This window comes from Macrotis lagotis, chromosome 1 (genome assembly GCF_037893015.1).
Source record: "Macrotis lagotis isolate mMagLag1 chromosome 1, bilby.v1.9.chrom.fasta, whole genome shotgun sequence".
Lineage (NCBI taxonomy): Eukaryota > Metazoa > Chordata > Mammalia > Peramelemorphia > Peramelidae > Macrotis > Macrotis lagotis.
In genome coordinates, this window is record NC_133658.1 from 675,774,908 (window position 1) to 675,791,301 (window position 16,394).

The 16,394-nt window shown below is 34.1% G+C and overlaps 1 pseudogene; it reads left to right on the top strand.

The window, feature by feature from the left end:
- The window catches only part of LOC141506177 (large ribosomal subunit protein uL1 pseudogene), an 83,393-nt pseudogene extending 67,676 nt beyond the window's left edge, over positions 1-15,717 (top strand).
- The last annotated feature ends 677 nt before the right edge of the window (positions 15,718-16,394 follow it).

The following is a 16,394-nucleotide window of genomic DNA, read 5'->3' on the forward strand; positions in this document are numbered from 1 at the left end:
TCTCTCTTTTCAGTATTTCATAGAAAGATGTCTATTTATATCACAGAGGCAGCCAGGGCCCTTCGCTCAATAAGTTAGGCATAACTTTGTATATGATTAACTGTGTCTTTGTTATATCTCTTCCACCCTCAGACACCCCACACTCCAAATAATTTCCTTGAAGGCAAGTATAAAGATCTTCTAAATCTCCCAAAGTGACTAGTATAAAAAGTGCATAATTAATCATTGTTGAGTTTTCAGATATGGTGAAACACAGAGATTCTGATATGTGTTTAATTCTATTCAGAGACAAAAGTTGGGCTGAGCAACCATAACTTTGTCCAAAAGTATGAATTTAGAAGTTATTCCTAGCATTTTAATCCTTTTAGTGGTATAAAATAAGCTCAAGTGAACGCTTTCCCAAAACAGTCCCATCCTAGTCTTCCTTCAAATGACTCTGTTTTGAGGTCTCTGTCATTCTCCTTCTTGTCTTCACTAAATATATTTTTGAATGTTCTTTTGAGGGTGTATTTCCTGCTGCTTGTCCTGGATATATTTTGTGAGGTGTGTGTACACAAAGGCAAAAATTTCTAATTATGACTCTATCTATAGCAAAATCTCAGAGAAAACTTTCTAGATACCTGAAATCAAATATTTTGATGATGTGTTCATGTATTTTCATCCTATTCAGGCCATAAATAAAGCCAGAGACCTAGAAACATAATAGTTGGAAAAAAGGAAAGTAGAAAGCTCAGCATTGAGACTATTGCCTTATCCCAGTCTCAGTTTCTTCATTTACAAAATGAAAGTATTGTCATAGTGAATGTCTAAGGTCCCTCAGAGCATTACATTTTTGTGTTTCTCTGATTCCAATTCTGGGCACGTCAAAAGAAAGTCTGAGACTAGTCCCAAGGACAAGAAAATGTCAGTTTTCTCTATTTTGAAAGTCAGGTCACCCAACTTCTGATGAATAATTAGGTTGTTCAGGCTACTATTATTCAATATTTGCTCTTTAGCCATATATAATTTCCTTAGTTTCACCATTCATTTTGCAATGGCAAGTGTGTAATCACAGAAAAATCCATTTTTTGACAGTCCATGGGATTATAGCACTCTATAGTGGTGACATGATATATTTTCCACATTACTATGAGGGCTTACAGTTCAAGTTTTTAGAAAGAAAATATGATTTTTCAAAAAAGTTATAATAAATCAATACATTACTTACTGTCTTGAGACACAGCATGGCATAGAGAAAAAGTCTCTCTTTTTGGAATAAGATGACCTACATTCACATTTTGACTTGTTTACTATCTGTATGACCTTGGGCAAATAATTTCTCTATAGTTCAGTTTCCTTGCCTGCAAAAAAACAGAAACTGGATTAAAGACTTCTAAGGTTTCTCCTAGCTCTTTAGAGCACCTGTCAAAGATGACATGCTTCCATGATTTACCAGAATTAAAACACTGTTTTATATCATTTTAAATGACCCAGTCAATTTACATTTCAGTAATTCAAACCCATGTTCAGTAAGTTAACAAAATGTTCTTACCATCTAGTACTGCAATCCATCATTGCTAGGCACAATAAAAAAGTAATCAAGTTTCAAATGACAATGTTCATATTTTGCAATAGAATCAGTAAGGAAGCAAAAGATGATATTTAGGTCCAAGAATCTCAAAAGAAAGCTATCATATTCAAAATAAAAATACAAGTAATAATTGTTTAGAAACAGAAATTAAATATGCTATGTTATTTTCGATGTTTAAGTTGCTGAAGTTACACTGTAAAGCCACCATATGTACTAATATGTGTAGAACTGAAAATTCTGGAGATGCCCCTCAGTATGTGAATGGTAGAACAAGTTGTGGCATACAATTATGATGGAATACTACTATTCTGTAAGAAATATAAGCTCAAATATTTTAGTAAAATATGAAACGAATGAATGAATGAAAGACTGAAGAGAGAAATGAGAAAGCAAAACTTTGTATGCAAATGTCAGCAATATTGTTTTAAGAAAAACTTTGAGTGGGTAAGATATTTTATCTTTTATAAATACCCAAATTAACTATCAAGGAAATAAGAAGAAGCTGTCTGCATCCAAATAAATAAAAATATGTAGAAAATAATTTTACATTGTATATAATATATATGTGTAATATGTCTATTTGGTCTAATGGTAATCTCTTGGGGAGTGGGAGGAAGAAAAAAGACATTTACATGATAATCTTGTGTTTTTGAAGGAAATAGCAAGTTATGCATAGTAAATTTGCAGTTTCTTGTATAATCATCTTTTTATTGTACTATGATACTGAAATGTTTGCTTATTTGACAAATTAAAAAAAAATTAAAAATTGTGAAATCATTGGTCAACTATAAATACCTATTCTTCCATCCATTTAGGAAGGCCATTCTTTTTTTGTTGTTGTTGTTTTGGTTTTTTTTTTTTGCGAGGCAATGGGGTTAAGTTGCTTGCCCAAGGCCACACAGCTAGGTAATTATTAAGTGTCTGAAACGGATTTGAACCCAGGTACTCCTGACTCCAGGGCTGGTGCTTTATCCACTGTGCCACCTAGCCACCCCAAGATGTAAGGTAAGGCCATTCTTTTTTTTTTAAGAGAGATTTTATTTATTTTGAGTTTTACAATTTTTTCCTCCATTCTTACTTCCCTTAAAAAAGAAACATAAAGTAAAAGAGATAGCAAAATCAGACAATAAGATATCAGTTTTTTCCTAAATTAAAGGTATTAGACCTTGGTCTTTATTCTAACTCTACCATTCTTTCTCTGGATACAGATGGTGATCTCCATCACAGACAGCCCAAAATTGTCCCTGGCTGTTGCACTGATGGAATGAGCAAGTCCATCAAAGTTGATCATTAGCCCCATGCTGCTGTTAAGGTGTACAGTGTTCTTCTCTTTCTGCCAATCTCACTCAGCATCAGTTCACACAAATCCTTCCAGGCTTCCCTGAATTCAATCCCTCCTGGCTTCTAATAGAACAATAGTGTTCTATGACATACATATACCACAGTTCATTAATCCATGCCCCAAATGAAGGACATTCACTTAATTTGCAGTTCTTTGCCACCACAAACAGGGCTTCTATGAATATTTTTGTACAAGTGATGTCTTTGCCCTCTTTCAGGATCTCCTCAGGGTATAGACCCAGTAGTGGTACTGCAGGAACAAAGGGTATGAACCTTTTTATTGCCTTTTGTTTGTAATTCCAAATTGCTCTCCAGAAAGGTTGGATGACTTCACAGCTCCGCCAACAAGGTTTTAGTGTCCCAGATATACCCTATCCCTTACAACATTGATCATTTTTCTTTCTGGTACTATTGGCCAGTCTTAGCATTGTGAGGTGGCATCTCAGAGATACTTTAATTTACATTTCTCTTATAAGTAATGATTTGGAGCAATTTTTCATATGACTATGAATTGCTTTGGTTTTTTTCATCTGTAAATTTATTTGCATATCTTTGAGCATTTGTCAATTGGGCAATGGCTTGTTTTTTTTTTTTAATTTGTCTCAGTTCTCTGGATATTTTTAGAAATTAGTCCTTTGTCAGAAATAGTAGTTGCAAAAATTGTTTCCCAATTTACTACATTTTTTTGATCTTGGTTACAGTGGTTTTGTCTGTGCAAAAGCCTTTTAAGTAATCAAAATAGTCTACTTTGCATTTAATGATGTTCTCCAGTTCTTCCTTGGTCATAAACTGCTTCCCTTTCCATAGATCTGACAGGTCAACTACTACTTGATCTTCTAGTTTGCTTGTAATATTGTGTTTTATCTCTAAAACCTGTATCCATTTTGATCTTATCTTGATATAGGGTGTGAGGTGTTGGTCTAATCTAAGTTTCTTCCATACTAACTTCCAATTTTCCCAGCAGTTTTTATCAAAGATAGCATTTTTAGCCCAATAGATGCACTCTTTAGGTTTATCAAACAGCAGTTGACTATAATGATTTCCTGATATTTGCACTGTCTATTCCACTGATCCACCACTCTATTTCTTAGCAAATACCAGACAGTTTTGATGACTGATGCTTTATAATATAATTTTAGATCTGGTAAAGCTTCTTTTGCACTTTTTTCATTGAATCCCTGGAAATTCTTTATTTTTTATTTCTCCACATAAATTTACTTATAACTTTTTCTAACTCATTAATATTTGGGGGGGGGTTATTGGTAGGGCACTAAACAGGTAGTTTATTTTTGGTAACATGATCATTTTCATTATATTATCTTGACCTATCCATGAATAGTTGATCTTTGCCCACTTACTTAAATCTGCTTTTATTTGTGTGAGAAGTGTTTTGTAATTGTTTTCAAAAAGTTCTTGAGTCTGCCTTGGCAGGTAGACTCCCAAGTAATTTTATATTGTCTGAGGTTTCTTTGAATGGAATTTCTCTTTCTGGCTTTTTTCTGCTTTGTTTTGCTAGTCATATATAGAAATGTTGAGGATTTATAAGGGATTATTTTATATCCTGCTACTTTGCTAAAGTTGCTAATTTTTTCCCAATAGTTTTTTTAGATGAATTGTTTTTGTGTGATTCTCTAGGTATACCATCATGTCATCTGCAAAGAGTGAGATTTTTGTCTCTTCCTTCCCAATTCTAATTACTTCAATTTCTTTTTCTTCTCTTATTGCTAATACCATTTCTAATACAATATGGAATAGTAGTGGTGATAATGGGCATCCTTGTTTGGAGGGCCAGTCTTTTACACATTCCTAATGGATTCATTACACCACCCCTCACAGAAGCATTTATAGACATTTTTAGCCCTCTTTCTCTCTCAGCTGAAAACATTTCTTTATATTCACTGAAAAAAATGAGGCCATTTCCAAAGAGTACTTTCTTCTTCCCTGCTCCTTCTCTTTTTATTGCTCTATTGTCTTCTTTACCCCACTATTATGTCCTTCAGTCCAATTTATATGAAGATGTGACCCTTTTCTTTGAAACGTTATTCTCTCTATGTGTAACTTTGTTCTTATTCCATCTTTTCCTCTCCCAAAGATTGCTTTTTCCATGATGCCCTGTCATTATTCTTCAATCTCTCCCTGTCTACTATGATCTTGCTGCCTAGTAACATGTGCATATTACTTTCATCCTTAAAAAAATATCATTTGACCTATCAGCCCCTGCTGGCTATTAACACCTCTCTCCTTGAAAGAACTTACTTTAATGATGAACTTATAGAGAAACACAGACCTAGATGAGTTTCATTCTCAATACTTTTGAAGGAAAATCCAAGTCAATATTATTAGAGATCCATTTTAATATTGTGAGAATTTATAATTTTTCAGGGAATCAATATAATAATGAATTTATTAAAAATTATTTGGTATTTCCTCTGTGTCAGATTGTTGTACTAAGCTCTAGATATATTATTACAACCAAGCAAAACAGTCTCTTCCCTCAAAGAGTTTATATTCAATAATGTAAAAAGACACATAAAATGGGGTGGGAAGAAGCATAGTTTTATGATCTAGAAATATTCTCAAAATGATGGTCAAAAAGACTTGTTCTGGTTAAGGTAATGTGAAAGTTGACCTTTCAGAACCCAGAGTGGTAAGAGTAAAGTCCAGGTAAGCCTTTTCTGCATTCTCTCATGTTTGTAAAATGTTTTACATGTATTAATTTTTTGATTTCCACAAACCTCTAAGGTAAATGCTGAAACTGAATAGCTAGATTGTGCAGAGGACAGAATAGCAAATCTGGAGTCAGAAAGATTCTTCTGCCTTTTTTCCAATTGACTTACAATAGCCTATCCACAAGTTTTTCAGAATAGATCTGGTTAAATCAGAGGTTTGAAGCTTTGGGTTATCATTTCTAAGTTATAAAGAAAAATAAGCAGTCTATCTAATGCTGCAATACAATAATCAAAGCCAACTTTAAAAGACTTGTGATGGAAAATACCACAGGTATCCAAAGAAGGAACTGTGGAGTTTAAATGAAGAACAAAGATCATTATCTTTAATGTTTTAAAGAGGCTTTATGTAATCTTTTTTTTACATTTTTGCAAGGCAAAAGGGGTTAAGTGGCTTGCCTAAGGCCACACAGCTAGCTAATTATTAAGTGTCTGAGGTTGGATTTGAACCTGGGTACTTCTGACTCCAGGGTCAGTGCTCTATCCACGGTGCCAACTAACTGCCCCTGAATTTATGTATTCTTGTCATATTTTTTCTCTCTAATGTTTCCATTTTTTCCATTTGGATCTGAATTTTCTGTCATAACATGATCACTGTGGATCTATGTTTATCATGTTTATAAAGGTGGAGCCTGTATCAGATTGCTTTCTGTTGGGAGGGGAAAGGAGGGAGAGAGGGAGAAAAATTATAAAACTCTACCTAATGCTACTCATGTTAAATTTATTTGCAAGTTTTTGATATAATAGTGCTTATGTTCTCTTTTAGTGCAGTCTCCTTTCATACTCACACTTCTTTGTTAGAGATAATTTCACTAAGGCACTATTCCCAAACTAACTCTCAAAATACCTGCTTAGGAAGCAACAATAAAAATGGCAACATTATTAACAGCAATACAATCAACTTAAACTTTATATAGTCTTTTACTAAAATATATTATCTCATTTACAACTGGTAGCTTACCTTTAAGTTGTTCTTTAAGATGTACAAAGTGGTTCTCATAAATTATCACATTTGATCATAACAACAATCCTAAGATGTATGTAATATTGTTAACAATTTTAGATGAAGAAAATGAAGCTGAAAATGGGTAAATGACTTGCCCTCACTCATACATTTAGTATCCATGAAAGGATGTAAATCCATGTGTATGGATTTACATATATTTTCAAGTAGCCCCATTTCGAATGAATTGTAAATTGAATGGTACAATTCATTTTTCTTCATCCATTCTTTTTCATTGTCATTTATAGGCTTGTTAGTCAAATAATACTGTATTATAAATATAACTTCCAATTGCTAACGAATTCAAGAATTATATTATGTTAAACATCTGAAAAATTTTTAATCATATCTCAAATGATAGGTTGTTCTTGAAGCCAATCTCATGATATGACCAGGATCTTTTTGCTAGATACATTTTGAAATTAGTTTACATTCAATTCAGGTTCAGAAATGAATTGTTTTGTAATATTCATCTCATATGTGTTATATATTATAAGAACTCATGTTCTCTCTCTCTCTCTCTCTCTCTCTCTCTCTCTCTCTATATATATATATATATATATATATATATATATATTTATGTGAATATATAATATATAGTAAACTACAATCTTCTGCATAGAAATCAAATATACTCAAATATTCTCTATTATAAACATTATCAAATGTCTCTTAAAAAGTGCTCTCTTTAGACAACCAATTAATTTTTTTTCAATAAAATTGGATTTCATTGAGGACCGTCTAGAAAGAAGAAAATATGCTTGACAGGAGGATCTGATGATATCTGGGGACAGTTAAGGTGGCACATATATGTTGCTATTTAATTTGTATTTATGTGTGACTTTACTGTGCATCAGAGGAAAAAGTCTCCCTCTGATACTAACCATTACTTATGTGACCTTGAGGAAGTCACTGAACCAAGCCCTAATTTCCTCATCCAAAAACCAGCTTAGCAAGATGGCCTAGAGAAGACAGGCACAGTTCTAAAGTCTCCTGATCTCTTTCCCATCTATCACATGAAACAAACCTCTTAAAAGAAATCCGACCCACAAAACCCAGAATGAAAAGCCAGGAGAAAGAACATCTACCTCAAGATTTGTCTCCAGCAGCGGCTTTGGCGGAATTCAGGCAGGCCCAGGTGTGTGAGCAGAACCAGCCCAGCCCACCATTGATTGAAGGCAAAGGAATTCAATAGTTCCAACTCCTCCCTTCCCACAAAGGGAGAAGACCTCTCAACCAAGGTCACAGACACTCCAGAGAGGGCAAGCAGCACCTCCTACCGGCCAGCCCGAGAAACTGCACTCAGTAAAGCCTTTAGCGATCCTAAGCCCAGGTGAACCATCCCCCCCACCAACTCAAGGTCTTAACATAATGAAGAAGGGTCAGTGGAAAGGTGGATCCATAGAAAAATTCCTGGAAGGGAAAAACCCCAACTCAGAGAGACCTGGAACCTCTGAGGAGAATACAATCTGGTCTCCAGCACAGAAAGGCTCCCTTGAAGAAATAAGGAAGGAGCTTAAAAATTTGGGAGAGACAATTAATAGCTTGCAACAAGAAAACAAAACCTTAGAAAGTATAATTGGACAAACACAAAAGGAGAATAAATCTCTCAGACCATAAATTGGACAAATACAAAATGAGAATAATTCTCTCATATCCTCAAATGAACAAATGCAAAAAGAAATTAATTCTCTCAAAACCTCAATTGGTCAAATGGAAAGCTCTTTCTAAAGTAGAATTGACAAATTGGAAAAGGAGTTGCAAAAGGTTAATGAAGAAAACTCCTCCCCCCAAAAAATAATGGAGTCTACAGAAACTAATGACTCCAGGAGACAGCAAGAGTCAGTTAAACAAAATCAAAAAAACAGAAAAAATAGAAGCAAATGTAAAATACCTCATCAACAAAACCACTGACCTTGAGAATAGATTTGAGGAGGGGCAACCTGAAAATTATAGGACTTCCTGAAAACATCGAAGAGAAAAAAAGCCTAGACTTAATATTACAGGATCTAGTGATGGAAAACTGCCCTGATATCATGGAATTGGAGGGCAAAGTAATTATTGATAGAGTACATCGATCCCCACCAGAAAAAGATCCTAAAATGAAAACACCAAGGAATGTGGCCAAACTGCAGAACTATCAGATAAAAGAGAAAATCCTGCAAGCAGCCAGAGAGAAACAATTTAAATTTCAAGGAGCCACAGTAAGGATCACTCAGGAACTGGCTGCATCAACTTTAAGGGATCAAAGGGCCTGGAACAAGATATTTCAAAGAGCATGGGAGCTTGCAATGCAGCCAATAATCTACTTTCCTGCAAAGCTGAGCCTTCGCTTCCAGGGAAAAATAGGAACATTTAACAAAAATGGAAGAATTCCAAAAATTTCTGATGAAAAGAAGAGAGCTAAATAGAAAATTTGGACATCAAACAGGAGGTTCAAGAGAGACATGAAAAGGTTAAAAAAAGGGGGGGAGGGGCAGTAAAAGAAAAAAAAATGCAATCCAGTAAAATGAAACAGGCTATATCCCAGCATGGGGGTAAAAAAAAAAAAAAAAGATTCTCATAAACCTTGAGAAATGTAACTCTAACAGAGAGAATACACCTAGTCGGAAATGATGGACATTCATGACCTATCCATGAGACTACTATCTAATGAATATAACTGGCTTTAACCCCACTTGGGAGAAAGACTCTAATAACTCTCAGCAATTTTGACTCTATTCGATAGAATATACAAAACTAGAAGGGACAAACACTCAGAATTTTTTATGACTTAGAAAGAATGATCTAAAAAAAACACTACTGCCCTAAAAAGGGGGACAGGAAAGAGATGGGAGGAGGGAGGGCATTGAATGGGGTAAATCTCATTACACTAAGAGGCACAAAAAACCTATGGTAATAGTGGGGAAGAAGGGAGCAGAGGAGAAACACCTGAATCTTCTTCTCATCAGACTTGGCTTAAAGTCAGCCTACACATACTCAGTTAACTTATAAAACATCTAACCTTTCAAGTATTAAAAGGGGAAAAGGGGAGGGGGGACAGAGAAAGGGAAGGGGAGTAGGGGAAATAAGGGGAAATAACAAAAGGAAGGGAAGGGAAAAGGGAAAAAGGGAAAGGGGGAAAGAAAGGGGAAGGTGTAATATAGGAGGGCAAACACACTGAATGTGGTGGTTTTCAGAAACAAAAGACTGGGAAATATGGATAAAAGGGGGGGGAAGGGGGCAAATACAGAGGAAAGATAGCAGGGAGGTCAGTAAAGAATTAGTAATCATAACCTTGAATGTGAATGGGATGAACTCTCCCTTAAAACATACGCAAATAGCAGAGTGGATTAAAAAACAGAATCCTACAATATGCTGCTTACAAGAAACTCATCTGAAGCACAGAGATACATATAGAGTAAAGGTAAAAGGTTGGAGCAAAATATATTTTGCTTCAGCTGAAGTAAAAAAAGCAGGGGTAGCAATCCTTATCTCAGACAAAGCAGCAGCAAAAATAGATAGCTTTAAAAGAGATAAGGAAGGAAACTTTATCCTCCTAAAAGATACCATAGGCAATAGTCATTTCATTAGTGAATATATATATGCACCCAGTGGGACAGCACCCAAATTCTTAGAGGAGAAGCTGAAAGAATTAGAGGAAGACATAGACAGCAAAACTCTACTAATGGGAGACCTCAACCTCCCTCTATCAGATCTAGATAAATCGAATCATAAAACAAACAAGAAAGAAATTAGGGAGGTAAATAGATTGTTAGAAAAATTATATATGGTAGACTTATGGAGGAAACTGAATGGGGATAGAAAGGAATATACCTTTTTCTCTGCAGTACATGGAACTTGTACAAAAATTGACCATGTACTAGTACATAAAAACCTAATGATCAACTGCAGAAAGACAGAAATAGTGAATACATCTTTCTCAGATCACAATGTAATACAAGTCCCAGAACAAATTCGAAACTGAATAACCTCATTTTAAAAAATGAGTGGACCAAAAAACAAATTATAGAAAGAATTAACCATTTTATCCTAGATAATGATAATAATGAAACAACATACCAAAACCTATGGTATTCATTCAAAGCAACTTTCAAGGGATATATTATAGCTCTAAATGCTTATATGAATAAATTGGAGAAAGAGGAAATCAATGAACTAAACATGCAACTAAAAAAATTAGAGAAAGAACAAATCATAAATCCCCAATTAAGTACAAAATTAGAACTACTAAAAATTAAAGGAGAATTTAATAAAATTTAAAGGAAAAAAACTATTGAATTAATAAATAAAAACAAAAGTTGGTATTATGAAAAAAATAAAATTGATAAACCTCTAGTCTATTTGATTAAAAAAAGAAAGAAGAAAATCAAATTGCTAGTATCATAAATGAAAAAGGTGAACTCACCACCAATGAGGAGGAAATTAAAGTAATAATTCAAAATTATTTTGCCCAACTCTATGCCAATAAATTTGATAATCTAAGTGAAATGGATGAATATTTACAAAAATATAAGTGGCCCAGGTTAAATGAAGAAGAGATTAATTACCTAAACAACCCTATCTCAGAAAAAGAAATTCAACAAGCCATTACTGAATGCCCTTAAAAAAATCTCCAGGGTCTGATGGATTCACAAGTGAATTCTACCAAGCATTTAAGGAACAATTGGTTTCAATCCTATATAAACTCTTTGGAAAAATAGGGAAAGATGGAACTCTGCCTAACTTTCTATGAAACCAATATGGTATTGTTACCTAAACCAGGAAGAGGTAAAACAGAGAAAGAAAATTATAGACCTATCTCACTAATGAATATAGATGCAAAAATCCTAAATAAAATCTTAGCAAAACGATTACAATAAGTCATCACTAAGATAATACATTGTGATCAAGTAGGATTTATTCCAGGAATGTGGGGTTGGTTCCATATTAGGAAAACTGTTAGTATACTCAATTATATCAACAACAAACCTATCAGAAATCATATGATCATATCAATAGATGCTGAAAAAGCTTTTGAAAAAATACAGCATCCATTCCTATTAAAAACACTAGAGAGTGTAGGAACAAATGGATTGTTCCTTAAAATAATTAGCAGTAGCTATCTGAAACCATCAACAAGCATTATACACAATGGGGAGAGGCTAGAGGCATTCCCAATAAGATCAGGAGTGAAACAAGGGTGCCCATTATCACCAATACTATTCAATATTGTATTAGAAATGTTAGCATCAGCAATTAGAGAAGAAAAAGGAATTAAAGGAATAAGAATTGGGAAGGAAGAGACAAAACTCTCACTCTTTGCAGATGACATGATGGTCTACCTAGAGAATCCCAAGAAATCATCTAAAAAACTACTGGAAACAATTAGCAATTTTAGCAAATTTGCAGGTTATAAAATAAACCCTCATAAATCCTCGACTTTTCTATATATGTCTAGCAAGAAACAGCAGGAAGAGCTAGAAAGATAAATCCCATTCAAAGTAACCTCAGACAATATAAAATTTGGGGGAGTCTATTTCCCAAGACAGACTCAGAATCTTTTTGAAAACAATTATAAAACACTTCTCACACAAATTAAATTAGATTTAAATAACTGGGCAAATATCAACTGCTCGTAGATAGGTAGAGCTAATATAATAAAAATGACAATTCTACCAAAACTAAACTGTTTAGTGCCCTACCAATCAAAATTCCAAAAAATTACTTTAACGAGTTAGAAAAAATTGTAAGTAAATTCATATGGAGAAATAAAAAGTCAAGAATTTCCAGCAGCTTAATGAAAAAAAAAGTGCAAAAGAAGGTGGCTTAGCCCTACCCGATCTAAAATTATATTATAAAGCATCAGTCATCAAAACTGTTTGGTATTGGCTAAGAAATAGAGTGGTGGACCAGTGGAATAGACTAGGTGTAAAAGCAGGAGATGATTACAGTAATCTACTGTTTTTAAAAACCCAAAGAGTCTGGCCATTGGGATAAAAACTCCCTCTTTGATAAAAATTGCTGGGAAAATTGGAAGTTAGTATGGAAGAAACTCAGATTAGACCAACACCTCACACCCTTTACCAAGATAAGATCCAAATGGTTACAGGACATAGACATAAAAAACAATACTATAAGCAAGATTAGAAGATCAAGGACTAGTCTACCTGTCAGATCTATGGAAAGGGGAGCAGTTTATGACTAAGGAAGAGTTGGAGAACATCACCAAAAACCAATTAGATGACTTCAATTACATTAAATTAAAAATCTTTTGCACAGATAAAACCAATGTAACCAAGATCAAAAGAAATGTAGTAAATTGGGAAACAATCTTTACAACTAATGATTCTAACAAAGGACTCATTTCTAAAATATACAGAGAATTGAGTCATATTTTTAAAACAAAAAGCCATTCCCCAATTGACAAATGGTCAAAGGATATGCAAAGGCAATTTACAGATGAGGAGATCTAAGTAATCCATAGCCATATAAAAAAATGCTCTAAATCATTAATTATTAGAGAAATGCAAATTAAAGCTTCTCTGAGGTACCACCTCACACCTCTCAGATTGGCCAGTACAACCAGGAAGGATAATGATCATTGTTGGAAGGGATATGGGAAATCTTGGACACTATTACACTGTTGGTGGAGCTGTGAACTCATCCAACCCTTCTGGAGAGCTATTTGGAACTATGCCCAAAGGGCAACAAAAATGTGAATACCCTTTGACCCAGCAATACCACTACTTGGTCTATACCCTGAAGAGATGATGTAAAAGGGTAAAAACATTACTTGTACAAAAATATTTATAGTAGCCCTGATTGTGGTCGTAAAGAATTGGAAATCCAGTAAATGTATTTCAGTTGGGGAATGGCTTAGCAAACTGTGGTATATGTATGCCATGGAACACTATTGTTCTATTAGAAACCAGGAGGGATGGGATTTCAGGGAAACCTGGAGGGATTTGCATGAACTGATGCTGAGTGAGATGAGCAGAACCAGAAAAACACTGTGCACCCTAACAGCACCATGGGAGTGATGTTCAACCTTGAAGGACTTGCTCATTCCATCAGTGCAACAATTGGGAACAATTTTGGGCTGTCTGCAAAGGAGAATACCATCTGTGTCCAGATAAGGAGAGGTGGAGTTTGAACAAAGTGCAAGGACTATTCCCTTTAATTTAGAACAAAATCAGATAGCTTATTGTCTGATCTTGTTACCTCTTAGACTTCTCTTCTCTTTAAGGATATGATTTCTTTCCTCATCACACCCAATTTGGATCAAGGTACAACATGGAAACAAAGTAAAGCCTGACAGAGTGCTTTCTGTTTGGGGGGAGGGGCGAGGGAAGCAAGATAGGGGGGGAAAATGTAAAACTCAAATAATACCTTTAATAAAAATAAATTTAAATAAAAAAAAACAAAGAGGAGCTTAGAATAGTTGGCCATGAAATCCTGACTGTGACCTTATATAATAAATTATCCTATTCTGTAAAATTTACTGTCAGCTAAGCAACTTGGTCATTTCCTTTTTCTTTATTTAAATTTAATTTTACTTTTTCCAATTATATGCAAAGGTAATTTAAAATATTCATCCATTTGCAAGTTTATGGAGCATATTTTCATAAGACTATAGATAGCTTTAATTTCTTCATTCTCATGGCAGTGAACAATCCAGTAAAATCTGTATGTGTACAATTTTGTTTTACATAATTCCATATTTAGAACTAAGGCAAAAAAAGAGTAGCAAAAATAAAAGACATTTTAAAAAGTGAGCATAATATGCTTTGTTTTACATTCAAACTTCATAGTTTGTACTCTGCATATGATTGACATGTTCCATAACAGTTTTCTCAGGATTTTTCTTCATCACTGAACCGCTGAGAGGAACCTCATCCATTATAGTTGATCATCTTGCAATGCTGTTGTTAACATATACAATGTTCTCTTGGTTTTGTTCATTTCACTCTGCATCAGTTCATGCAAGTCTTTCAATATTTTTCCAAAATCTAATCATTCATAGTTTCTTTTTTTTAGGTTTTTTGCAATGCAAATAGACTTAAGTGGCTTGCCCAAGACCACACAGCTAGGTTATTATTGTGTCTGAGACCAGATTTGAACCCAGCCACCCCCATTCATGATTTCTTACAGAAAAGTAGTGCTATATGACATTCATAGCATATTGCTTATTCAACCATTCCCTAACTGATGAGCATCACCTCAATTTCCAATTCTTCTAGATTAAGGGTTGCTATAAATATTTGTTGTAATGTGGAACTTTTCAATTTTTTTTGTTTTTTTATATCATCTGTTAACTAGTTATGGTATTGCTGAATCAAAGGATTTGCATAGTTTTACTGATCTTTGAACATCATTCCAAATTGCTCTCTAGAGTGACTGGAACAGTTCACAATTCCATCAACAATGCATTTACCACAAATAAGCAAAGATGAGCAACAAAGTAGCACACAACTTGCTGTAGCACAATTTAACAACCTGTATAGGAGGTTCTGGATGGAACCCAGTGAAAATGCAGAAAGCTTTCAGAACTTGAGCTGCAGATCATTCTGATGAACTGTGATAACCAAAAGGATAAATGTTTCTCTGGCATGGTCAGACTCAAATCCATACTCCAACTTAAATTTTCTGTGTAAATCCTGGGATACCAGCATCACTGTGATGAGACAAGGCTATAGCAATTCCCCATATGGATACTGAGGCCCTGAAGAAGTTGAATAAAAACAAGTAGTCAAGAAACTGGCTAAAAGTATAATGTCTTTTTGGCCTCTGTGTTCTTGATCAAGCAAATCCCTGGAATTCTGGGTCCTGATCTGAACTAAGCTAGCAAGGTTCCATCTCTGTTCACCCACAATGAGAAGGTAGTGGCAAAGTTTGATGGGATTAAATCTGCTTTCAAGTTCCAGATGAAGAAATTTCTGTGTCTGCCAGTGGCTGTTGGCCACAGAAAGATGACAGATAATTAACTTGCCTATAACACGCATCTGACTGTCAATTTCCTCATTTCTCTTTTAAAGAAAAACTGGAAAAATGTGAGGGCATTGTATATAAGAAGCACCATGAGCAAACCCCAGTAGTTTTATTAAATCAACATGGTGTTAATAAATGTCAGAAATTGTTAATGATTTAATAAGTATCAGAAGCTGCTAATAAAAAAAAAAAACAATGCCTTAGGGTCCCAATCCTCCTACATCCTGTCCAACATTGCTTTTTTGCTCTTTTAACTTAGCCAATCTGATTTGTGTGAAGTGGTATTTAGAGTTGTTTTAATTTGCATTTCTCTGATTGGTAATGATTTGGAACATTTTTTCATAAGAATATAAATAGTTTTAATTTCATAATCTGAAAACTACTTATTCATATCCTTTGGCTACTTATCAATTTAAGAATGATTTGTAATCTTATAAATTTGATTCAATTATCTATCTGTTTTAGAAATGAGTGCTTTATCAGAAATATCAGCTATGAAAATTATTTTCAAGCTTTTTTTCATTCCTTCTAATCTTGACTGCATTGATTTTATTCATACAAAGACTTTTAAATTTAATATAGTCAAAATCATCCATTTTGCAACTTATAATGGTCCCTGTATCTGGTTTGGTCATAAACTTCTCCTCTCTCCATAGATTCAACTAAGAAAGTATTTCTTTTACTGTCAAATGATTTATGATATCATCTATCATGCCTAAATCATATGTATATATATATATATATATATATATATATATATATATATATATATATATATATCTTG